Raw genomic sequence first — 27,998 nt, forward strand, 5'->3', positions numbered from 1 at the left:
TCCTATTATTTTCTTCTATATTGTAGTATTTGTAGGAGAAGAAAAAAAAAAAACTATCACCAAGTTCTACCATCAAACTTTATAAAAGACTTCTTAACACTCACAGCATTATGAAAACAGAAATCTCATGTCAGCTATGGCTACAATGTGATTATCCTGTGCTTGGACAATGAAACTAAATAAATAGGTGGAAAAAAAGGCAGAAATTATTTACCAAATAGCAATGAATGAAGGGGCAATACATTCGAGAGGTAAAAAGGTATGACTGGTTAAAATAATTTAAAATTTTAATAAAGATATTTTATACAGGCAATATGTCTTGCTAATAATACTAAATACAAATAGGTTTAGAAAATCGTAGCCACAAAAAAAGGTGACTCAAAATTCCAAGTAAATATGGAGAAAGTTTTATCTAGTAAAGTAGGTGGTTCTAAAGTGCTAACAAAGATACATACCAAATATAGTTGTTACTACTGAAAAGAGAAACTCAAAAGCAGAGAAAAGAATATATTTTCGCATGACCAAACTAAGTATATTAAAATGTTAACAATCTTCTAAAAGGGAAAGGTAAACACTGTTCTAAAAGGGAAGGTCACATGTTATTTTACCCCTTTAAAATTGTATTCTTATCTAACTCTACTAAGTAATAAAAAACTAGTTTTCATTTTTTTATTGTCATTGAAATCAATCTTATGTTCTTCTTACAACTGGATAATTAACTTTTATCATTAAAATGGCTATGGCTTAAATGATAATATAATTAAAATTTATATCATCTTTTGTATTTGGAAAACTTTATAAAATTAAAAATTTGATTAGTGTATAACCTACTTGTAAAAATTAGTATAATTAATCTATTTGAAAAACTAGCAGCTTTTAAACTAAAATAAAATGGGACTTCAGTTCTTTAGATTTAGTCTAACCACTGAATATCAAGTTGGCTTTCCACTTCATGTGTTACTTGCCCAGACTCAAGAAATAAGGGGGGCAGGGACTGCCATTAGGCAGTGAATATTATACAAAACTTGTATGAGTTGAGGACAGAAACTGGTACCAAAATATATCAAGCATGACTTGATATAATAATATATAATTGCATAAACCTGTATACTGTTGCTATAGAAACATGAATGGCTGGAGGTAAATAATACTACCCTTAATGACTGACACTGCCCAATATAAGCCACTGAAATAGCACACAACAGAACCATATTACGATCCTGCCAGACAAGTGAAGATTATTCCTTCATAGCTAATATAGTCAGTGCTTGACACTATTTCAGTTTTGCTTAGATTATTTTTTTATTTACTTTTATTCTCTCTTCTTTCCCATATCTATTCCACTGCTGCTTATTCTGTGCAGGAATAGAGAATGTGGCCTTCTTGAAGAGCCTCCTGTCTTTAAATACTACGCAGCTCTTAAGAGTCACTCCCACTGCGAGAAAAATACCATTTTCATATGGCCCAGGGGCATTTTCACACAGTCAATTGCTATAAGAAAGACCTATATTTAAGAGCTACCTTATAATTCTTGCTGCTTGGTGAGCAAGGATGCAGTGGAGAGAATTCTTCTGGGGGTGAGGCTGAGGGCCATCTCTACTCCTCTAACAATACATGCATCTAACCCATAAATTTGGACAGAAAAATGTCACACTGCTTTCAGAGTGTAGAATGTACTGTAACACAATTAGAGCAGGCTTTTCCATATGAAGGTCAAAAAATAAGCACTTTTATAATACACACTTATAGTACATATGCATATTAATTCTTTCTAAGCTTAAGATCATTTCAGCGAACTTTTATGAGCCTAACATTTTCTGAAGCACTGGGGATAAAGCACTCACTGTCTAGTGGAGAAAACAGGTAAAATAACAATTAATTGTAATATATGTAGTAAGGACATGCATATATGCACAAAGTATGATCTTAATATCATACAGATTTTAATAAAACTTATTATCACAGCATCCAGGCCTAAAATGAGAAGAGGTGTTACTTGGAGAGGGACCTAGAATCAACACAGGCTAATATGTTTAAACTAATCTTCACACAGATAATGATAAAACTTTTCCTAAATTCCGGGAATTATTTTCTATAAAGGCAATGCTCTATAACTGCACTGAACAGCTTTTAAAGTTTTATATTTAATGCCATTATTTGAGCATGAGGACTTTATGTCAAACGGTGTCCTATACTCGTTTTCTTTTACTCCATTTAGTTCTTACAGCAACACTATCAATGTATCACTGTTGACTCCCATTTGTTACTGGGAAGATTTCATGCCCATCACTTTGTGCAGCATGTATATTAATCTTCAATCACAACAATACTACTGCTAAATTGATATTACCATCCCCATTATGCAAACCAAGACACTGAGGTTAAGAAATTTACCAGTGATTAAAAATACAGTAAATGACAGAAATGGAATCCAAATGTAGGTGTCGGGCTCCAACCTCAACTAGTTCCCCAACTCCATACTGACTGGTACTCAGATTCCAACCAGTCATTCCAGCCTCACATCTCTCCCCCATCCTTGCCACCAGCCTTAGAGTCCAGACAACTCACACCTCCTCACATTTTAGCATGCTGCTCTGTGTGCGCCTAGTGACCTTACTAGCCTTTACCAGTGGTTCAAAATTTATTCATCTGTCAAAACCCAGTTCAACCACCTTCCTCAATACCTCCAAAAGAACTGATCATCTGGCTCCTAGAGTATTTTGTTTATACTTCTGTCACAGTACGTCCATGGTGAAATTTGTATTGTAGTATGTTATATCTATCTCAACCCTTGGGCTGACAACTCTTGGGAGGGCCAAGAACTACATTTTATTCATCTTTCTGGTGCCTAGCATGGATCAAGGTACCCAAGTATGTGATCAGCAAGCTCTATTAGTTTTATACTAGTTCACACGTAAGGTCTTCTGTATTGTGATCATTACTCTTTTTCCACTCTTCAAGTATCCTACTCTCCAGAGCCAACAGACCACTTGATGTTTCTCCCACATGTGACTCCAAAGTTTTGCTTTGCTCACGTTTTTCCCCTCTATACATTGTAACATTTCCTTCCCAACCCTATTTACCTACAAAATCCTGCCTACCTTTCAAGATTCAACTTTATCTCTGTCCCGTACAGGAAAAACCCGTGTAAGCCTAAGTATTATAAACTTTTCCTTTTTCTTAATGCTAAGAGTATTTATGAAATACATCATGAGTGGCCTACACTGTGGTGATTATAAGCATTCTAGAGAGAAAGAATCATGTTATTCTTTTCATCCCCAGTTTTATCACAAAGTCTTGCTATAGTAAACATGTATTTGATAGTAACTTGATTTAACTTTAATCCTTGCATTATAAACTACAATGTAACAGAATAATGTGAAATAATTCTTCTGCCTGTTTTCCCTTTATTTTGCACTGGCATACACTCTGGTAAGAATTACATTGCACTGCCTTATAATCATGTGTGTAAATCCTAAGGCAAGGAGGGGGCTGATCAACCTCAGTGGTTGACCATGTCCAATATATGCAATTGAAATATCACATAAGCATGCTGCAATGCTACCAGAGAAGCAAAGTGTATTCTTTTAAAGTTAATGTATTCATGCATCATACTATTTGGGTAATTTTGCTAAAATTAGGTTACTTTTTATTGTTTTTTATTCCATCTCTTTTACCATACAGATCCCATTCTATGCATGAAAGCATAGAAGAAAACAAGTCACAGAGATAACTGAAAATGTTCATCTAAGCACTATCTGGGGAGATAGTATTTTAGACTTCACATTTGGAATATTCCTCCCCTAACTGGTAGGGGTAATAGGTAGCCAATAGGCTTTATTATTCTAATTCTAGTAGCAAGACCACCCATATGGTGGATATGGCTATATCAGATTGCCTGGGCCCAATACCATAAAACAGCTGATACATGAACTTCCTTTCAATTCTGATTCTACAGTCCCCAAGCAATCTGGTGATTCTGTTGCTTTCCGGCTGCCAGTCCTGCTCTGCCTAAAGGAAAAGAAAGTTTCTAATGACCAAATTCCTCATTTTAAATTTTGCATACACAGAACTCACAGATTCTTCATATTCTAATTATTTTTGTCCCTAGAAAAATAATTTCTCACCATAAATCAATCTTTTTAGTTTTAAACACTAATTTCATGAGCTTGCTTAACATGAGTCTATCCTCAGAAATGTGAGTCTATTTTATAGGCCAAGGACTACCTCCTAGACCATGACAGGAAATTAATGCTAGTCTTCTGGTCCTACTAGACCTCTCTGCCAATCCCTTCCCTTGATGACAATAAGATGACAGCATTAATTTCTACAAACCATATATTTTTCTTCCTTTATGGTTAATTCCAAAGGGTAGAATGGCAGACAATATCTCCTACAATAAACTAGCTCACAATTCTACCTTTTATATAGTTATTTTTAAACATTAAGTATCTGTCCTATTTGGTGATAAATAATGCCAAACTGTTGTTATCAATGTACTTGCCAATCAATCAGAAGGACTTTAATATTAACAGGTTAAAATAATTATTTTATTATTATCTATTATTTTATATTCACAAACCACAATGCTCTTATTATTTTTAAAAATGACGATGCTTATGATTTCATTCTGTCAAGGATAATTTACTTATGACATTTGGATAAAGCCAGACTTTACTAATATATTCCATTTGCTTTATGATGTTTTATTTTGTTTCATTGTGTTTGAGATGGAAATTGGAAATAAGGAATGTAGAAGCCACAAATATTTTATCTCACAATAATAATCCACAAAGTAGAATACCAACTTAGCCACCAGAAATCAGAGATGTGTACATATGAGATAAACCCGAAAGGTTTTTTTCATAATGTCAGTTATAAGAATGAAGCAAATACATTAAAAATTCTTTAGTAGAAACCAAGATCACAGTGAATGCATGTATCATATATATCGTATATAAAAATGAAAATATGAATATGCTTTTCTTACTCATTGTTTTACTCTTAAGCTTACCTTGTCCAAGCCTCCACTGTATTAGATTAGTTCAATGTCTACCTATGTTCACTACCATAAACAATATTCATTTTAATGATCTGCAAATGTTGGTATATATGACAATAATTTAAATTGAATCTTATAAATGCCAAACAAAAACTGCAGAAAAAAATTAATAGTATAATTGGTTGGAGGGATTTATGTTTAATTAGAGTATCTTGGGGAACAACAGGGAAAACTCTGTTTCTTCTTCTTCATATTTTCATGAGGAGACTTTTGATCAAGAGATGCAATTAGTTTCATTCTGTCCCTCACTTCTTACCATGAGAGTGGCAGAGACTCATCACACTGGTGAGTTTAAGAGAACATATGAACGTGCCCAGTTCAATTCCTTTTTCCCAGTTCAGTGCTACCTGTAGAGAAGACACATTCAGGCCTGTTTTTATCCATTCCTCAGTGACAGAGGACAGTGGATGTCCCACTGTGCCAGCAGCGGGGAGGGTACCACTGTCTAATTCAGAGCTGAAGCCAATTTCATATGGACACATAATGCATGTCCTCCAATTCAGCCTCTACCAGTAATAAAACTGGTACTTTGATCTCCATCTGCCTGACACCTGTGTCTGTTTCTCTGAAGTTTCCAAAGTCTGGAGGGGACGTGATTAATGTGATTTATCCAACCTCTAAAACCCCAAACCAAGTCGACTGCTGACACAGAGGCGGAGATCTACATAGATTGAATACTGTAAGATTGCCTATTCTTATTTATTCATTCAGTAACTATTTACTGAACACTGAGTATGTGCCAGGTATTCTCTAGGCATGGGAATATGGCAGGGGAGAAAGACAAAAGCCAGCATCTTAGGAAACCAACTCTAAGCACACACCACCAGGCTGTGAGTAAATCAGCAGGGAAATAGGAAGAGAAATACACCTGTGTTTTCTTTTTCATGGACTTCAGAGTATACATTACAGTATTTCAACATATTAATTGCAACAAAAAATAATAATAGGCTGATATAAAACTGCAGAGAGTCATCCATTTGACCTACAAAAATAGCAGTTGTCTTACAATGGAGACTAATAATTTGACACTAAAGAATAAGTGAGCAAATTCTATGCTCTTGGAATGACACAAAGACCATATAAATATCGAAAAATCTAAAATAAAACTAATTAATGATTATAAAGAGATATTTTAATTTAAAATAGCGTTTAAATATATAAATAATGAATAGGGTTTGATGTGGGAAAACCACTTGTACAGATTGATTGAATCTTATCAGTTCTGGGTAATAATACCATATCCTATTCTATGACAAACTAACAGAAGCAGCATCAGTTTTTTTAAATACATCTGAATATTAAAGATTAAATACCAAAAGTAGCACTGATTTTCTTTTAATGCAATTGAATATTAAGGATTCATATTAATAACAACACTTATCCCCTCTAATGTGTTTCTCATATTTAAAGTACTTTACAAATATTAATTCCAAAAAATCATTAATAGTGTCAATCCAAGATGGATAATATTCATATGTTTCAAAGATAGTCTATATCCAAAACGCTTTATACATCTGAAAACAGAAGACTTTATAAAAACTCTGACAAATTGCTAATACCAGCTAACAAAGACACAAAGTAGAACACTTTTTTGTATTTATAGAAGATTATAATCACTATGATACTAACAGGGAAGAGGTGGCATTTTGCCAACTGGTACGAGAGCCGTTCTGCTCCCTAGAAAATTAAAATTCTTCAAAAATTCTATACTAAATACAGAAGCATTTAAAGTTAGCAGTAAAGGACAGCAGAGGGGAAAGGATGACTTTGTCAGTGGAACACGGCCGAAAGGCCGTCAGAGAACGGCTACCCCAGCAGAGGCAGAGCCAGCCTGCGGTAGCGTGTGCTCCAGGTCAGCCTGAGGTGTCTCACCCAATGCCATGTCTTCACGTTACTGCATCTATCACAGTCTATATATGCTGAGAATAGGCGTGCTAGTTTATTACAAGTCTCTGAACTTCAAGAGAGGACACGATATATAGGATAAAAGATGATTTCCTGAAAGGCAATAAGAAATTTTATGAAATACTATGCACTTACTTAAATTTTTCACCTCTGAAATCTCAATTGGAGATAGGATCTTGAAAACTCTAGCATGATGATAACATTTCAGAACAAAAATGATAGTCTTAAAATGAGCATACCCTACAGAAACTTATGTCATAGCTTATCCTCTCATTTTTCCTTTCTATACAAAATTAATTGAGATGAGTTAAAAGTACATTTTCAGTATAATCTGTTGCAAGGTGAGAGCTCTGTAGTTCAAATACCTACAACTATGCTCATCAAGGATTGCTGAAGTTTTACTGGTTTTCCCTAAAGCCAATCCTTTCTAATTTTTGTAACAAATTAACTTTCAAAAATTAAAATATACCATTTTATGTAGTTACTTTTCTGTTATTTTAAAACAGCATTGAGGGACTTCCCTGGTGGCACAGTGGTTAAGAATCTGCCTTCCAATGCAGGGGATACGGGTTTGAGCCCTGGTCCGGGAAGATCCCACATGCTGCAGAGCAACTAAGCCCGCCCGCCACAACTACTGGGCCTGCGCTCTAGAGCCCGTGAGCCACAACTACTGTGCCCATGCACCGCAACTACTGAAGCCAGCGTGCCTAGAGCCCGTGCTCCGCAACAAGAGAAGGCACCACAATGAGAAGCCTGTGCGCAGCAACGAAAAGTAGCCCCTGCTTGCCATAACTAGAGAAAGCCCACAGCCAGCAATGAAGACCCAACGCAGCCAAAAAAAAAAAACAAACAGAATTGAAGTGATGCTTGAGTCAAAATAAATATTATGGTTCAGGTAACTAATAGTTGGGTCATATTTAAGAGTCATCCGAGGATAAACTCTTACAAAATACTTAGTTTTTAAAATGACAAAATTAAGTTGCTATAAACCTTAATGTAGTTTTTAAAACTTTCTAGAAAAGATTTGAGTCTGGGAGATAAAGTCCAACCCATGGAAAGAAATTAATTACATATGCTTACAAAATAAGTAGGTCAAATAGGCATTATAGATGATGTCAACAGGCATTATAAAATTATTCTGAGTATTATTTGAGTAAACATAGACTTACATCTCTGAGATGGTTATAAACTGAAATGCCTTATATTTATGAATTTTAAACTCTCCATATGTACAGTCTTTGTTTTAAAACCCAGAAAAGAGTTGAAATGGAAAAAAAAAAAAAAGAGTTGAAATGGAGAGCACATAATCACAGTGAAACCTTCAGATGCACAAAACTTACATTCTCAACTAGAAGAGCATATGTCTTTCTATAACACTCCTCAGATGAGGCAATTTCTAGATGTACTTATGTAAAAGAAGATGACTTATAAGCATTTCTGAAATAACATTTTCAAATATAATGAAGATCAGGAAAACAATGAGATGGTGTTTACAACAAATAACACTGACAGAGAAATCTAAAATTCCTGACTATTTGACTTTTAATTTAAAAAAACCCTTCTAACCAGCTTAGTAACATAGGAATGCTGACAATAAAGTTCATTAGAGGATCAAGTTCAGCAATCGCTCATTAAGGGCTTACCACAGACAAGGCACTGTGCTCGGCACTTAGAGGAAGCAAAGCAAACAAGACTTCACTTTCTCACATATATTATGATTGGAGCAGACACCAAAGCTGACACCAAGCAATCCCATTTACTTCCATGGCCTTTTCCAGCTCAAATTTTTCCAGTCTCCTGGCAATATTCACTTACACGATGTTGTTGTTGTTGATTTTCTGGGAAAAGGACTTTCCCCACCCTTGTTTTTCTGTCTCATTTTATTCCTATTTTTAGTTTATGCCATCTTGTTGTATTTTGCACAGTCTAAGTTGCCTTGAGACCACTGTAGAATGCGGCAGGGTATAAAGAAACAAATAGAAGACAAACACAGAAGGAGAAAATCAAGTCAAGATATTCCAGGACACACTTGAAAATCAAATTTTAAATGTCCAACTCTTCTTTCTCAGCTGGCATATTGGCCTTGAAGTCAGAATATCAAGATTTTAATGCTACCTCAATATCTATAAAATTTTAGGCATGATTCTGACCCTCATTAAGCCTCAGTTTTATCATCTGTAAGTAAAGGTAAAAACAGCCATGTCACAGGATTGTGTCTGCATATTGCAGAGTAGTTGGTATGAGAGAAATGTTCAACAAAAATCAGTTTTATTTCCTTCCTTTACAAACTCATTAGCTGTCTATTGTTCTAATATTGCAGTAAAATGTCAGTCAACAACATGGCATGTCTTCTTAGCAAAAACAGAACAAATGTAAAACCAGTATATGGATAGAACTATTAAGACAGTAAAACCAAAAATATCAAGATAAAAATTCATTTAAAAATTCTGCCCACATTTTCTTATAGTTACTACACCAACCTCAAATACTTTGCAGAATGAAACAGAGATATTTTTTAAGGAAAAAAATGGTCCATTACTTCCTCTAAATTTCTGCTTCTTAGTCAGGGTAGGTATATGACCCCCAGAATGTACATAAGAAACCAAAGGATAAACATTTTGTCGTATTACTTTTGAAAAAATGTCAACAAACATTTTATAAAAAATATAACTAGATGACAAAATAGGATTCAAGATTCCCTTGAATTTAGGGGCAGAGGAGGGGGAAGCTTGAGATATCAGTGATAATTTTCAATTGTGAAGTGCTTTTTCAGTTAATTCTCCCCAAACTGATCTATATATTTAAAATAACCCCTATTAAAATCTCAGCAGGCTTTTTGTTGTTGTTGTTGAAACTGACAGGCTGAACCTAAAATGTATATGAAAATTCCAAGAACTTAGATTATCCAAAACAATTTTTAAAAGGAAGTAAAAAGTTGGGGTACATACACAGTCTGGTTTCAAAGCTTGCTATAAAGCTGCAGTTATTAAAAGAGTGGTACTTGTATAAAGATAGACCTAGAGATCATTAAAACAGATAAGAAAGTACAGAAATATGCCCTTAATATGTATGGTCATCAACTGATTTTTGACAATAGAGCCAAGACAATTTAAGGATAAAAGATGGTCTTTTCCACTAACGACCCCTGCATACCATATACAAAAATTAACACAGAATGGATCAAACCTAAATGTGAGAGTTAAAACTATAAAACTTGACAAGTAAAAAATAATAGAAAATCTTTACGATCTTAGATCAAGCAACAACTTCTTAGACATACACCAAAAGGATAACCCATAAGGTAAAAAATAATAAATTGGGCTCAATCAAAATTAAAATATTTTGCTCCTCAAAATGCCATTAAGAAAATATCACTAATTAGGAGAAAAATTTTGGAAATCATATATCTGATAAGGAACTTGTATCCAGAATATATACAGAACCTTTACAACTCAATAATGAGAAGTCAAACAACCCAATCAAAAAATTGCCAAGAGATTGAATAGACAATTCACCAAAGAAAATATACTAATGGCCACATGAATATCATTAGTTATTAAAAAAATGCAAATTAAAACCACAATGAGATACCATTATATGCCTACCAGAATGGCTCTTATCAAAAGGACCAAAAATACCAGAAGTTGGCAAGGACAAGGAAAACTTGGGGTCCTCATACACTTCTGGTGGGGATGTAAAAAACAAAACAAACACCATTTTTGAAAAAAAGTTTCTGTTTAGTAGTTTCTTAGTGGATATACATAAACTTATCATTGAACCCTGCATTCATACCCCTAGAAAACTACCCAAGAGAATGAAAAGATATGTCCACATGAAGACTTACACACGGAAGTTTACAGCAGCATTATTTAGAATAGCCAAAAAACAAGAAATACAAATGTCTATAAACTGGTGAATTGATAAACAAAATTTGATCCATTCAATGGCATATTTCTTAGCAATAAAAGGAAAAAAATTCTACACATGCTACAGCATTGATGAATCTCAAAAGCACTATGCTAATTGAAAGTAGCCAGACACAAAAGATTACATATTGTAAGATTCTATTTATAAAAAATTTCTAGGAAAGGCCAATCTGTGAACACAGAATACAAATCAGCAGTTGCCTAGGATGGGACTGGTAGCAGGGCTCGACTGCAAATGAGCATGAGAGAGTTTTAGGGGGTAATAAAGGAATTATAGAACTGGATCTGGTGATGATTACACAACTCTAAATATACTAAAATCATTGAATTCCATCAACTGCAATGAGTGAATTTTATGGTATGAAAATTATACCTCATTAACGCTGTTAAAACTAACACAACATTGTAAATCAACTATACTTCAATTTTTAAAAATTAAAAAATAAGAACAAATGAGTATGCAAAGTTCTAAACTAAAGCCATAGACTATTTTTGCAATGATTAATCAATAAATTATTAGTTTAAGATGTTTAACCCAAAGAAGCGGACATAAAGTAGAAACATAACTATTTTCAAATACCCGATGTATTTCTAACATACGATATATGTATGCATATGTACACATATGTAATGTGCCCTTCAAAGGACAACTAAGGCTAATGGGTCTTAATTAGAACAAATAAATTATAAGAATATAAATACAAATCAATACACTGAGAACTCTCTAAAATTAAGAGCCAACGTTTCCAAAAAATGAGCTGTGAACACTTAACAGGATGCTCCATGAGTCAGTCTATTTCTTGTTACTGAAACTGTTTTAAATGGTTAATTGACTAGCTAGTATTGTTCAGAGCCAACTCCTACATGGAATGGAATTGAATAATAAATCAGATGACCCCCCCAAGATTCCTTTCATTTTTAGGATATTTTTATTATTTTTATTTCTGCCACTGAACTGACACATTAAAAATGAGGGTAGCCTTGAGACAAATGGGCACTCAAAGTCAAAATTACAGTCCAGTCCAGGGCCTAAAACGAAGCCTCTACTTGTCTGATGACCCTAATATATAATGGGTCTGAAAGTGAAGTTGTCAAGGTTCTGGATGAATACACTGAGTCTGGCCCAGGCAGCTACTGGGGACGCTTACTGTAACTGTAACAGCATAGAGGGTCATCTTATAGCCAGTAATAAACTGTCTTTCGATCTGATAAGCTTTGGAGTACATCTTTTCAAAAAAATTATCAAATATTTTTTTAATATAAGGAGGTAAGGTACTGATAGAAAAAGACTATTTTATTCATTTCTTTCTTAACAAAAATAACATTTTTCAGCAGGAGAAAAATGAGTAGAATTATGTAACTATTGTGCTGTGTTATAAGTAATAGTTATTGTCAAAATAAATCTCTTCTTGCCTTGAAAAACATCTGACCTGAGCTCAAGTAAAACTATTATTTCAGGAACTATCTCTGTAGTGGAGAGGTGATGGGGGTTCATAGGATACATCAGCATCAACTAAAACAAAATAAGGTAGATATTACGTTATAGACAGAGACACATGCTGAAAATTTCAGTGAAACTTCTGAGACTATAGTTTTTGCCTTGGCGATTAAAACCTTGGAATTTTAATAAAGCAATACTTATTTTAATAAACTATTGCAAACAATACCCTTACTGCGACATTTTCTACCTCATTCATAACCAGAGAATACTATACATATGCGTGCATACATATGTGTTTTAGGTTTATACTTTTCTAATTTCAAATGTTGTATTCATTAGGTCATTTTACTCTCTAAAGAGATGAGATTTTAAACATGGCAGGAAGATGTAGTTGAACTGGACAGCAAATAACAGCTACTGGCTTGCTCTTGGTTATCTATGAGCCTACTTCAGTGTGTTTCCTGTGTGTTCAATTAGCTCTTTTTTTTTTTTCAAACAAGTTAAGATGATCATCTCAACAGACAAAGAAAAAGCATTTAATAAAAACATTCAGAAACTAGGAATAGAAGAAAACTTCCTGGACCTGATAAAGGGCACCTACAAAACAAAACAAAACACATCTAACATCATATTTAGTGGTGAAAGATTAAATGCTTTCTCTCTAAGTTCAGAAAGAAGAAAAGAATGTCAGTTGTTGTAACATCTATTTAACACTGTACTAGAGGAACTAGCTAGGGTAATTACATGAAAAAAAATGAAAAGGCATCAAGATTTTGGGAGGGAAATATTAAATGTATCTGATTTTGTAAACAAAAACTGTGTATACAGGAAACCCTAAGGAATCCATACAAAAAGTCTGTTAGAACTAATAAATGAGTTCAGCAAGGTAGCAGGACACAAGATCGATATACAAAAGTGAATTGTATACTAGCAATGAACAACGTGAAAATAAAATTAAGAAAAAAATCAACTTATAATAGCATCAAAAAGAATAAAATACTTCAAAATAAACTCATGAAAGTAAATGCAGAGCTTATACACTGAAAAATACTAAGTATCATTGAAAACAATCACAGAAGACCTGAATAAATGGAAAGACATCTAATGTTCATGGATCTGAAGACTTAATATTAAGATGGCAATATTCCCAAAATAGATCTATAGATTCAACACAATCCTTATCAAAGTCCCAGCTGTATTTTTTTGCAGAAATTGACCAGCTGATCCTAAAATTCACATGGAAATGCCAAAACAATATAGAAAAAGAAAAAAGTTAGAGGATTCGCACTTCCAGATTTCAAAACTTACTACAAAGCTAGATAATCAAGACAATGCAGTACCAACAGAAGAACAGACATACAGATTAACGGAATAAAACTCAGAGTATAGAAATCAACACACTTATGGTCAATTGATTTTGGGCAAGGGAAGACAATTCAAGAATAGTATTTTCAACACAATGTGCTGGGACCTGGATAGCTAAATGCGAAAGAATGAACTTGGACTCCTATCTCACAAGATACATAAAAATTAAATCAAACTGAATCACAGACCTAAATGTAAAAGCTAAAACTATAAAATTCTCAGAACACATCTTTGTGACCCTAGAATAGGCAATGATTTTCTTGGATGTGGCATCAAAAGCACAAGTGACATCAGAAAAAAACAAATAAATCGGACTCTCTAAAAATTTAAAATTTTTGTGCTTCAAAGGACACTATAAAGAAACTGAAAAGATAATCCACAGAAATGGAGAAAATATTTGCAAATCATATACCTGAGATTAGTATCTAGAATGTATAAAAAAGTCTTACAACTCAACAATAAAAAGAAATATACCCAATTTTTTAAAAGAGGACAATATTTGGAATTATAAAATGGTGTATCCGCTTTGAAAAGTTTGTCAATTCCTCAAAATGTTAAGCATAGAGTTACCATATGACTCCTAAGTATATAACTAAGAGAACTGAGAAGCATATGTCTGAATAAAAGCATAAGTGTTCATACCAGTATTATTCATAATAGCCGAAAAGTGGCCATCAACGAATGAATGGATAAACAAAATGTGGTATATCTATTATAATGGAATATCATTTGGCCCTAAAATGGTATGAAGTATTGATGCATGCTACAGCATGGATGAACCTTCAAAATATTATAGCAAGTGAAAGAAGCCAGACATAAAAGGCTGTGTGCCGCATAATTCCATGTATATGAAATGTACAGAATGGGAAAATAGAAGGTAGAACAGTGGTTTACAAGGGCTGGGGAGAGAGGGAGGTGCTAAGAGACTGCTAATGGGTGTGGGGTTTCTTTCTGAAGTGAAGAAAATGTTCTAAAATTTGACAGTGGCCGACAGCTGCACAAATCTATGAAGAGTAAAATAACACTGAATTGTACACTTTAAAATGAAGGATTTAATAGTATGTGAATTATGTCTCAATAAAGATATAATTAGAAAAATAAGTCAAAGCAGGTGGGCCACTTAAGATAGATCAGGACCATCATTCAGTAAGGAATAAAAAAACTTATCAAGGACATATTATAGGAAGAGGTGTAGATTGGGAAAATGACTCACAGAGCTTCAATTCCAACAGGGGAAGACAGAAAACATAAAAGAAAAATTAAATAAACAAGACAATTACAGCTTGTAATAAAGGCCACGAAGGAAAATATAGTGACCTGACAGAGAAAAATTATTGGAGGCCTTCATTAAACAAGGTAGTCAGGGAAGGCCTCTATGGGGATTTGATCCAAAGAATAAGACAAAAACTATCACATAAAAGGTGTGGAGGGGTGCATGCCTGGTTGGGAAATGGGAAGTCCAAATGCCCTCAACTAGAAGACAACTTGGCATGTTCAAGAAATTGACAGAAGGCCAGTGTGTCTAAAACATAATATATGAGGGGGAAAAGTGGCACAAGAAAATGCTGCAGAAATAAACAAGAGTTAGATCAGGCAGAGCATGGAAGCTACAGTTATGAATTTAGATTTTATCCTTCCTTCAAGCGGAAGCCATGGGAAGATTTTAGGCAGAGTAGTGACACTATCTGATTTACACGATGCAATTTTAAAAGCTTGTTTTGTCTGTCATGCAGAGAACAGACTGGAAGAGGGCAACAACGAAAACAGGAAGAGTAAATAAATGGCTCTAGCTGTCTTCCTGGAGAGATGGGTGGATTGGCTCAGACTGAGAGAGTCTCTTTATGTAACTGTATCCAGCACTTCAGGTTCTAGCCTATTCTAAGTACAGTGGATATTGTGATATATTGCCCAAACTCATTTCTGGGATGAAGGACTTATTTCCCCAGCTACTGGCTCAGCTGAAAACAGACTTCCTGGAGCAGCCTTCATCCAGAGATCAGCACAAAGGTAGAGAGGCCTGGCCCCTTACCTGAATGAGCCATCCAGCTTCAGACCTCCCCACGAGGTCCACGATGCCTTCACTGAAACTACATCCCTCTCCCCAGTTCTGCTTCCTTCCTTTCCCTCCTGAAGCTATTGATCTCAAGAGTGTTCCTCAATCATTGTCCTCTATGATAATTTCCATCTCATAATCTGCTTCCCAGGAACTCAATCTGACACTGATTTCATAAATCTCAGTACATGGTCCTCAGTTTACCTTAATTTATAGATGGTCAATAATAATAAACTTGAAATGATAATACCATTTTTAAAACTCCTTAACAATGCAGCGATACCTTGCAAATATGAATGACATTTGTACCATAACCCATTCATACTACATGTATCCTAATTAAAACTTTTGTTTGTAAACACATTTGAATTCTATTTTAGCAAAAAGGCAAGAGTAAAAAATAAAATAAATGGCAAAATAAATTGTACCATTAATCACTCTGAAGAACCTAGGAACAAAAGTGTGCAAGTTTTCTAAGTGTCTTTCATTGCTAGATAAGAAGATAAAGCATTATTTACAACTGCTGATCAGATCAATTAATGTGAACCATTACAATTGAAACATATTATCCCACTCCATACTAATCAAAAGTAAAAATTCAATGGAGTACCATGTTTCTATTAGCCCAGGACATTATGTCCTACAATCAGAAAAACATTCAAAATTTGCATATGCAATTCTATTCTTCCAAGCTACAGTTGCGCTCTATAAGTGGTATAATTTATGAAACAATTTGAGGTACATAAGAACAACATATAATCAAATCTTGATTATTTAGGGTGGTAGAAGAAATATATCACTAAAATCTACCCCATTTAACTCATCACATACAATCTTCTTGCCTATCAAACAATTTTCCCAGACTGCTTGCTAGTAGCTAAATAATTTAATTTGAGTTTTACCCTTTTCTTATTTCATAAAGGTTCTACAGTATCAGTGAAATGGCCAAAGGGCAGCAACATGAGAGAGTCAAGTCAGAAGTAGCAAAGTCCCTAAATAATCCTCAAAGTATTCTACATCTTAAATAACTTAGAGTTTACTGTTGGTTGTGTTGGCAAAAAATATATATATATTGAAAGGATCTTTTCTCTGGAGTTTCAGCCCAGATCAGAATTTTATTGCCTTTTGCCCAAGGCCACTGCAAGACCTCCAGAGCAAAAAGAAGGTACAGTGTGATCCTTAATATGAGTTATGAAGATCAAAATAGAGCAAAGAGAGGATTTCAGAGATTTAAAAATCAGTAACAATTTTTACTGAAATTTGGAAATATGTCTCCATATTTTAACTTTATATTATAAAATAATTTTCCCTCTGTTTTTGAAATAGCCAGGCAATAAGTTATGTATGACTGTGAGTTCCTTGAGGTGGGAAATACGACTGGATCATTCTATTTCCAATGTGTAATATGGAGCCTGGAACATAGCACTCAACAAAAGAAACCAAAAAGGAAGAACCTTTAGTTCTGTGCTTCCACATACACAGATTTCCTCAACTAAGAGAGTGTATTTGAAAATGAAGTGTAAAGAAGTCAGTAAAAAGCAGATGTGGAATAAAGTGTTTATTTTTCAGTCTTCACAACAGCTTATGAGATATCATCCCATGTTAAAAAATGGGGGGGGAGAGGGAAAGAAGTTCAGAGACCATAAATAACTTACCCAAGATAATGTAGCTAATAAGCTGCAGAGCTGTGAGTCAAAATGCTGCCTCACTAACTCAGTTCTCAGAACTTTTCTGTAGCTGCATTGTCTAACACAGTAGTCACCAGCCACGTGTTGTTGATGAGCACTTGAAATGTGGCAAGCCTGAGCTGAGTTGAGCTATAAGTGCAAAATACACACTAGATTTCAAAGGAAAATATTTTTAAAAAAGCAGCCCCCGCTTGCCGCAACTAGAGAAAGCCCTAGCACAGAAACGAAGACCCAACATAGCAATCAATCAATCAACAAATAAATCTTTAAAAAAAAAATGTTAAATGACATATGTGTTTTGCATTACATTTCTATCAGGCACACTGATCAATAGGAAAAGGTAGACAAAGAAGAGAGACTTCCACTGGAGAATGAGATTGAGAGAAGGGAAGAAGTGATCTTTTAAATTTTAATTTGTCATTATATTATCATATACTGTTTGACATTTTTTAACATGAATATATATAAAATACAGCACAGATTCTATAAAAATACTATGATGGCAGTGATAGCCCTACCCATAATCTCAATGAAGTTTTACATTTAGGGTGTTAAGCTACATCTAAAGGAATGAAGAGAAACAAACGAGAAATAAAGAAAATTTGGAAAGGCATTCCAGGTGGAGGAAAAGTGTACCCAGCAGCAATGGGACAGCTGAGTAAAATGTAGGAGAGAACAGAAGAACAAAAGGACATATGGGGCAGCTACATCAGGTCTGTAAGCCACGCAAATATATTTTATCTTTATTCAAAAGATACTGGAGAGTCGCCAAAGGGAAGGGACATAATCTGAACTGTAATTTATGAAGACAGCTCTCACTTTATAGAATATAGGTAGACTGGGGTGAAGAAAAATGGAGAATGGCAAGGAAGGAAACTAATGTTTACTGAGTTCCGTGCACTTGGCTAAGTGGTTTACCTATATTCTTTAATTTGGCGTCATTGTTTATAGCTGAAAAAAACAAACAAAAAATTAAGACACCTTCCATGACCACACAGTTGGCAATTTATCCTCAGAAACTGTAGGGGATAATAAGGATGGGTCCTGATGCAGATAATTTGGGAAGCGGTGGTAGGAAAGTCTGGAGGCATCATATCTTTATTTTTATCTATAAATTAAGTGATGATATTTTGTTAAGCCTAAAGGACTGAAAATGGATGGGGACTTGAAAATAGTAGAAAAGAATTTGTAGTAGCACAGAAATGAAAGGAATGGAAGGAGCTAACCAAGAGGAAGTAGTAAAGGGAGTGGTAAGAGGTGTTGAACATCTATTAAACAGTAATAAAACTAGATACAATTTATTGAGTTCTTATTATGTACCAGCCACTGGCTGAGCATTTTATATGCATTTTCTCATTTAATCCCCAAGACATCTAATTAGATGAGTATAATTATTTATCCTTCTATTACATATGCAAACTAGAGATTAAATAACTTGAACTTTCATCACAGAGGCATGAGTCAAACCAACTTCTGTCTTTCCCAAGCTACTTAACCAGGTCTCCAATAACACTGTAATGTTAAAAATCTGAAATTCCATTCTATTACTAGCGAAGAAAGTCTCTCATTTTAGAAATGAAGCAATACTGAGGACTAAAGAGCTTGAAGTGACCTATTTAAGATGTCAAAAATAGTTAATGCCAATGTCAGAACTAAAACCTGGGTTTCAAAATTTCAGATGCAGATAAACAAACTATGGTATATATATATGTATATATCTCCAGACATATTGTATTATCTACGGCTAAAAAATTATGGGACATCAATCTACGGAAAAAACACGGAAGAACCTTAAATGCATAATACTGAGTGAAAGAAAGCAATCTGAAAAGGCTACATAGGGAGACTGGTTCAAGATGGCGGAGTAGAAGGACGTGCGCTCACTCCCTCTTGCGAGAGCACGGGAATCACAACTAACTGCCGAACAATCATCAACAGGAAGACACTGGAACTCACCAAAAAAGATACCCCACATCCAAAGACAAAGGAGAAGCCACAATGAGATGGCAGGAGGGGTGCAATCACAGTAACATCAAATCCCATAACTGCTGGGTGGGTGACTCACAAACTGGAGAACACTTATACCACAGAAGCCCATGCACTGCAGTGAAGGTTCTGAGCCCCATGTCAGGCTTCCCAACCTGGGGGTCTGGCAACGGCTAGCAAGATTTGATTGCAGGACATCGACAGGACTGGGGGAAACAGAGACTCCACTCTTGGAGGGCACACACAAAGTAGTGTGTGCACTGGGACCCAGGGGAAGGAGCAGTGACCCCACAGGAAACTGAACCAGATCTACCTGCTAGTGTTGGAGGGTCTCCTGCAGAGGCAGGGGGTGGCTGTGGCTCACCGTGAGGACAAGGACACTGGCAGCAGAAGTTCTGGGAAGTACTCCTTGGCGTGAGCCCTCCCAGAGTCCGCCATTAGCCCCACCAAAGAGCCCGGGTAGGCTCCACTGTTGGGTTGCCTCAGGCCGAACAACCAACATGGAGGGAACCCAGCCCCACCCATCAGGAGACAAGTGGATTAAAGTTTTACTGAGCTTTGCCCACCACAGCAACAGCCAGCTCTACCAACCAACAGTCCCTCCCATCAGGAAACTTGCACAAGCCTCTTAGATAACCTCATCCACCAGAGGGCAGACAGAAGAAGCAAGAAGAACTGTAATCCTGCAGCCTGTGGAACAAAAAACCACATTCACAGAAAGATAGACAAGATGAAAAGGCAGAGGGCTATGTACCAGATGAAGGAACAAGATAAAACCCCAGAAAAAGGGCTTCCCTGGTGGCGCAGTGGTTGAGAATCTGCCTGCCAATGCAGGGGACACGGGTTCGAGCCCTGGTCTGGGAAGATCCCACATGCCACGGAGCAACTAGGCCCGTGAGCCACAATCACTGAGCCTGCGTGTCTGGAGCCCGTGCTCCACAACAAGAGAGGCCGCGATAGTGAGAGGCCTGCGCACCGCGATGAAGAGTGGCCCCCACTTGCCGCAACTAGAGAAAGCCCTCGCACAGAAATGAAGACGCAACACAGCCATAAATAAATAAAAATAAATAAATAAAAAATTTAAAAAAACAAAAACAAAAACAGAAAAACAACTAAATGAGGTGGAGATAGGCAACCTTCCAGAGCAAGAATTCAGAATAATGATAGTGAAGATGATCCAGGACTTCGGAAAGAGAATGGAGGCAAAGATCGAGAAGATGCAAGAAATGTTTAACAAAGACCTAGAAGAATTAAAGAACAAACAAACAGAGATGAACAATACAATAACTGAAATGAAAAATACCCTAGAAGGAATCAATAGCAGAATAACTGAGGCAGAAGAATGGATAAGTGACCTGGAAGACAGAATGGTGGAATTCACTGCTGTGGAACAGAATAAAGAAAAAAGAATGAAAGAAATGAGGACAGCATAAGAGACCTCTGGGACAACATTAAACGCAACAACATTCACATCATAGGGGTCCCAGAAGGAGAAGAGAGAGAGAAAGGACCCGAAAAAATATTTGAAAAGATTATAGTCGAAAACTCCCTAACATGGGAAAGGAAATAGCCACCCAAGTCCAAGAAGCGCGGAGACTCCCATACAGGATAAACCCAAGGATAAACATGCCGAGACACATAGTAATCAAACTGGCAAAAATTAAAGACAGAAAAATTACTGAAAGCAGTGAGGGAAAAATGACGAATAATATACAAGTGAACTTCCATAAGGTTAAGAGCTGATTTCTCAGCAGAAACTCTACAAGCCTGAAGGGAGTGGCATGATATACTTAAAGTGATGAAAGGGAAGAACCTACAACCAAGATTACTCTACCCGGCAAGGATCTCATTCAGATTTGATGGAGAAATCAAAAGCTTTACAGATAAGCAAAAGCTAAGAGAATTCAGCACCACCAAACCAGCTCTACAACAAATGCTAAAGGAACTTTTCTAAGTGGGAAACACAGAGAAGAGAAGGACCTACAAAAACAAACCCAAAACAATTAAGAAAATGGTCATAGGAACATACATATCGATAATTACCTTAAACATGAATGGATTAAATGCTCCAACCAAAAGACACAGGCTTGCTGAATGGATACAAAAACAAGACCCATATATATGCTGTCTACAAGAGACCTACTTCAGACCTAGGGACACATACAGAGATGGAAAAAGATATTCCATGCGAATGGAAATCAAAAGAAAGCTGGAGTAGCAATTCTCATAACAGATAAAATAGACTTTAAAATAAAGAATGTTACAAGAGACAAGGAAGGATACTACATAATGATCAAGGGATCAATTCAAGAAGATATAACAATTATAAATATATACGCACCCAACATAGGAGCACCTCAGTACATAAGGCAACTGCTAACAGCTACAAAAGAGGAAATCGACAGTAACACAATAATAGTGGGGGACTTTAACACCTCACTTATACCAATGGACAGATCATCCAAACAGAAAATTAATAAGAAACACAAGCTTTAAATGACACAATAGACCAGATAGATTTAATTGGTATTTATAGGGCATTCCATCTGAAAACAGCAGATTACATTTTCTTCTCAAGTGCACATGGAACATTCTCAAGGATCGATCATATCTTGGATGACAAATCAAGCCTCAGTTAATTTAAGAAAACTGAAATCATATCAAGCATCTTTTCTGACCGCAATGCTATGAGATTAGAAATGAATTATGGGGAAAAAAACGTAAAAAACACAAACACAAGGAGGCTAAACAATACGTTACTAAGTAACCAAGAGATCACTGAAGAAATCAAAGAGGAAATCAAAAAATACCTAGAGACAAATGACAATGAACACACGACGACCCAAAACCTATGGGATGCAGAAAAGCAGTTCTAAGAGGGAAGTTTATAGCAATACAAGCCTACCTCAACAAACAAGACAAATTGCAATCGAACCTTACACCTAAAGGAACTAGAGAAGGAAGAACAAACAAAACCCAAAGTTAGCAGAAGGAAAGAAATCATAAAGATCAGAGCAGAAATAAATGAAATAGAAACAAAGAAAACAATAGCAAAGATCAATAAAACTAAAAGCTGGTTCTTTGAGAAGATAAACAAAACTGATAAACCATTAGCCAGACGCATCAAGAAAAACAGGGAGAGGACTCAAATCAATAAAATTAGAAATGAAAAAGGAGCAGTCACAACAGATACCGCAGAAATACAAAGCATCCTAAGAGACTACTACAAGCAACTCTATGCCGATAAAATGGACAACCTGGAAGAAATGGACAAATTCTTAGAAAGGTATAAACTTCCAACACTGAACCAGGAAGAAATAGAAAATATGAACAGACCAATCACAAGTAATGAAATTGAAACTGTGATTAAAAATCTTCCAACAAACAAAAGTCCAGGACCAGATGGCTTCACAGGTGAATTCTATCAAACATTTAGAGACAAGCTAACACCCATCCTTCTCAAGCTCTTCCAAAAAATTGCAGAGGAAGGAACACCCCCAAACTCATTCTATGAGGTCACCATCACCCTGATACCAAAACCAGACAAAGATACTACAAAAAAAGCAAATTACAGACCAATATCACTGATGAATATAGATGCAAAAATCCTCAACAAAATACTAGCAAAGAGAATCCAACAACACATTAAAAGGATCATACACCATGATCAAGTGGGATTTATCCCAGGGTTGCAAGGATTCTTCAATATATGCAAATCAATCAATGTGATACACCATATTAACAAATTGAAGAATGAAAACCATATGATCATCTCAATAGATGCAGAAAAAGCTTTTGACAAAATTCAGTGACCATTTATGATTAAAAACTCTCCAGAAAATGGGAATAGAGGAAACCTACCTCAACATAATATGACAAACCCACAGCAAACATCATTCTCAATGGTGAAAAACTGAAAGCATTTCCTCTAAGATCTGGAACAAGACAAGGATGTCCACTCTTGCCACTATTATTCAACATAGTTTTGGAAGTCCTCGCCACGACAATCAGAGAAGAAAAAGAAATAAAAGGAATACAAATTGGAAAAGAAGAAGTAAAACTGTCACTGTTTGCAGATGACATGATACTATACATAGAGAATCCTAAAGATGTCACCAGAAAACTACTAGAGTTAATCAATGAATTTGGTAAAGTTGCAGGATACAAAATTAATGCACAGAAATCTCTTTCATTCCTATACACTAATGATGAAAACTCTGATAGAGAAATTAAGGAAACACTCCCATTTACCACTGCAACAAAAAGAATAAAATACCTAGGAATAAACCTACCTAGGGAGACAAAAGACCTGTATGCAGAAAACTATAAGACACTGATGAAAGAAATTAAAGATGATACCAACAGATGGAGAGATACACCATGTTCTTGGATTGGAAGTATCAATATTGTGAAAATGACTATACTACCCAAAACAATCTACAGATTCAATGCAATCCCTATCAAATTACCAATGGCATTTTTTACAGAACTAGACCAAAAAAACTTAAAATTTGTATAGAGACACAAAAGACCCCGAATAGCCAAAGCAGTTTTGAGGGAAAAAAATGGAGCTAGAGGAATCAGACTCCCTGACTTCAGAGTATACTACAAAGCTACAGTAATCAAGACAATATGGTACTGGCACAAAAACAGAAATACAGATCAATGGAACAGGATAGAAAGCCCAGAGATAAACCCACGCACCTATGGTCAACTAATCTATGACAAAGGAGGCAAGGATATACAATGGAGAAAAGACAGTCTCTTCAATAAGTGGTACTGGGAAAACTGGACAGCTACATGTAGAAGAATGAAATTAGAACACTCCCTAACACCATACACAAAAATAAACTCAAAATGGATTAGAGACCTAAATGTAAGACCGGACACTATAAAACTCTTAGAGGGAAACATAGGAAGAACACTCTTTGACATAAATCACAGCAAGATCTTTTTTGATCCATCTCCTAGAGTAATGGAAATAAAAACAAAAATAAACAAATGGGACCTAATGAAAGTTCAAAGCTTTTTCAAAGCAAAGGAAACTACAATCAAGACCAAAAGACAACCCTCAGAACAGGAGAAAATATTCTCAAACGAATCAACGGACAAAGGATTACTCTCCAAAATATATAAACAGCTCATGCAGCTCAATATTAAAAAAACAAACAACCCAATTCAAAAATGGGCAGAAGACCTAAATAGACATTTCTTCAAAGAAGACATACACATGGCCAAGAAGCAAATGAAAAGCTGCTCAACATCACTAATTATTAGAGAAATGCAAATCAAAACTACAATGAGGTATCACCTCACACCAGTTAGCATGGGCATCATCAGAAAATCTACAAACAACAAATGCTGGAGAGGGTGTGGAGAAAAGGGAACCCTCTTGCACTGTTGGTGGGAAAGTAAATTGATACAGCCACGATGGAGAACAGTATGGAGGTTCCTTAAAAAACTAAAAATAGAATTACCATATGACCCAGCAATCCCACTCCTGGGCATATACCCAGAGAAAACCATAATTCAAAAAGACACATGCACCCCAATGTTCATTGCAGCACTGTTTACAATAGCCAGGTCATGGAAGCAACCTAAATGCCCATCGACAGACGAATGGATAAAGAAGATGTGGTACATAATACAATGGAATATTACTCAGCCATAAAAAGGAATGAAATTGAGTCATTTGTTGAGATGTGGATGGATCTAGAGACTGTCATACAGAGTGAAGTAAGTCAGAAAGAGAAAAACAAATATCGTATATTAATGCATATATGTGGAACCTAGAAAATGGTACAGATGAACCTGTTTCCAGGGTAGAGATTGAGACACAGATGTAGAGAACAAACGTACGGACACCAAGGGGGGAAAGTGGCAGGGGGTGGGGGTAGTGGTGGGATGAATTGGGAGATTGGGATTGACATGTATACACTAATGTGTATAAAATGGATAACTAATAAGAACCTGCTGTATAAAAAAATAAATAAAATAAAATTCAAAACTTCAAAAAAGGAAAAAGGAAAAGGCTACATACTCTATGATTCCAACTATGTGACATTCTGGAAAAGACAAAACTATGGAGACAATAAAAAGATCCGTGGTTGCCAAGGGTTCAGGGGGAAGTAAGCAGGAGGAACACAGGCAAATTTTAGGGCAATGAAACAACTCTGTATGATACCATAACGACAGATAGATGTCATTATATACTTATTCAAACCCATAACGTACAATACCAAAAGTGAAGCCTAATGTTAGCTATGGACTTTGGATGATTATGATGTGTCAACGTAGGTTCATCAAGTGTAACAAATGTTACAATTTGTTCTAACTCTGGTGGAGAATGTCAATAATGGGGAGACTATGAATGCTTGGGAACAGCGAGTATACAGGAAATCTCCGTACCGTCCTCTCAATTTAGCAGTGAACCTAAAACTGTGCTAATACTTAAAGTCTTAATTAAAAAAAAAAAAAGATTATGGGGTAATAAAAGGTGACAAATACAATAAGAGAAAAAGATTTTTTTTTTAAATTTCAAGCACAATGTTTAGGTGTGAGTATGAAATAAACTGGCTCTTTTAAAAAATTATCTGCATGGTTGTAATAGACCTGAAACAGGTAATGGCATTGATGAATCCATGTCTTATAACCCTGTAGGATGCATATGTTAGGACAGTGTCTTGCACAAAGAAGGAACTAAATAAATATTTCTTAAAGGAAAATAAGTAGAAAGGTGGATGAAAGGAAAGAAAGGGGAAAAAGGAAGGAGGAGAGGAAGACATAGAGAAAGAGAGATAAGAGAGAGAACAGTTTTCAGGGAAGATGTTTCATTTCCTAAAAAGTATGATTGTGACCAAATTCTTTGAAATTTGTTGACTCAGAATTGACAAGGCACTAGAATCCAAATTTTTTACTGCTTTAGGGTACTATCAAGTACGGTTTCAGATTTATAACAAGTTAATTGCCCTACTTCCATACTCTCGCTACTTAGGGAATTTTCAGCCATTGCTTAACTACAGAATTTTCATGCTGGATAAAGTAGATGGGTCACTTTTTATCCCAATAAAATTTAATATGGTTGTAACCTTTTTAGTGACTCTATTATCTATACTATATTATCAGGTCTATGGTTCCAGAAATGCCTTTAATGAAAATAAATCCGTAGACTGTATACATTCTGCAGAAAACAACTATAATTATTTTATGAACAAGGTAAGGTATAACTAAATAAAAATACATCAGTAAAATAATCAGTTCAAAGTAGCTATGTTTCTTTTCAAATTCCTTCAATTAGGTTATCTATTAATTATGAAGGACACCTCTTAGAAATGGTCAGTATTTGGAAAAAGCATCTTAAGTAGGAAGGTCAAATCATTATATCAACACAGAGGAAAAAAGTGACTTATAAAAACAAATTGAAGGAAAAATCCAAGGTGCATAATCTTTAAGTTACGTAATTTAAGTGAAGTGAGAAGAAATGCAGGCTAAAACATAACATTGCTTCATAGTTCTTGGTCACATGACATCAGCTCTGAAATTCCTATTTTGTACAAGCAAGTAGCAATGATATGTCTATCAATATTGGTATTAGCTAAATTGTTCCACACCTGGATTTTACAGAAGTTGTAGGAACAGTGAGATCTCTAAATGTCACTTTTGCAAAAGAATAGATCTAGGTTTAATAAATAGTGTCTTTGTTTTACAATGTTTCCTGTATTCCTATTCACCATACGGGAAATCGTCAGACATCTCACTACAGTGTGTTCTCCAGTCATACTCAGTATAGTGGACATAATAGGGGGTTCAGAATAACTTTGGATAAATTGCTCAAGAAGTCAAATATTACACCTGTGTCAGGATCAAAACTCAGAGACATACAGAAGCGGATTTAAGAAAACTTTAAAACTTTAAACTTTACAGGTTGATCAGGATTCTACAGGTAGCACCCTATCAGAAAGCTCTCCCTCAATGACCTGTTTGCTAGTTCACACTTCTACTAGTTATCAGTTAATTTAGCATTAGCAAATATCACTTGAAGGTATTACTCCCAAAGCTATTTGGTGATGCCTACTTTTAAGTCAGTGGAACTAAGATTAATTGAGGGCTGATTTTGCGTGTATGGAACTAACTAGAGGATAAAATTCATAGTCTAAAGTAAAAGAAAATTTATTATAATTTTCAGCTTATTAGTTATAAGGCAGAATATGATTTAAGTGACATAATCTTCTATACTGCCTTATTTATGACAATATTTGTTTGATTAAAAAAGTTTTATAAGAATAGATTATAATGTGACAAATTTCTCTTTTACCCCATATTAGGCAACAGCTGTGTTGAATGTACAATCTGTTTTACCAATTCCTATAATCTTCTGTGGTATTTTGAGTTGGTGTATTTCTAAGCGTCATTTTCATCCATACTTATACAACTTTCTTGAAACTTTAGAACAAGATTTTATATTCATTCCATTAATTTTCATCGTGCTATTCTCAGACCACCGTGCCAAAATCCTTGTTGGATCTCAATTCGGACATTCAACACAGTAGCTACACTTCCTTAGTTCACGTAT

General features: G+C 35.4%; 1 protein-coding gene across 10 annotated transcripts in view; it reads right to left on the bottom strand.

Moving 5' to 3' along the window:
* FOXP2 (forkhead box P2) overlaps window positions 1-27,998 on the bottom strand; it is a 531,392-nt gene that overhangs the window by 413,024 nt on the left and 90,370 nt on the right. The window contains exon 3 of one of the 10 annotated variants that reach the window (XM_057550252.1): window positions 8,783-8,912. The exons of 8 other annotated variants lie outside the window; for them this stretch is intronic. The gene's annotated coding sequence lies outside the window, so the exon portion shown is untranslated. Of the gene's footprint in view, window positions 1-8,782; window positions 8,913-17,407; window positions 17,452-27,998 lie in introns of those variants that run through there. One more of the 10 variants, XM_057550254.1, reaches the window with a different exon arrangement.

Source organism: Balaenoptera acutorostrata, chromosome 7 (genome assembly GCF_949987535.1).
Source record: "Balaenoptera acutorostrata chromosome 7, mBalAcu1.1, whole genome shotgun sequence".
Classification (NCBI taxonomy): Eukaryota; Metazoa; Chordata; class Mammalia; order Artiodactyla; family Balaenopteridae; genus Balaenoptera; species Balaenoptera acutorostrata.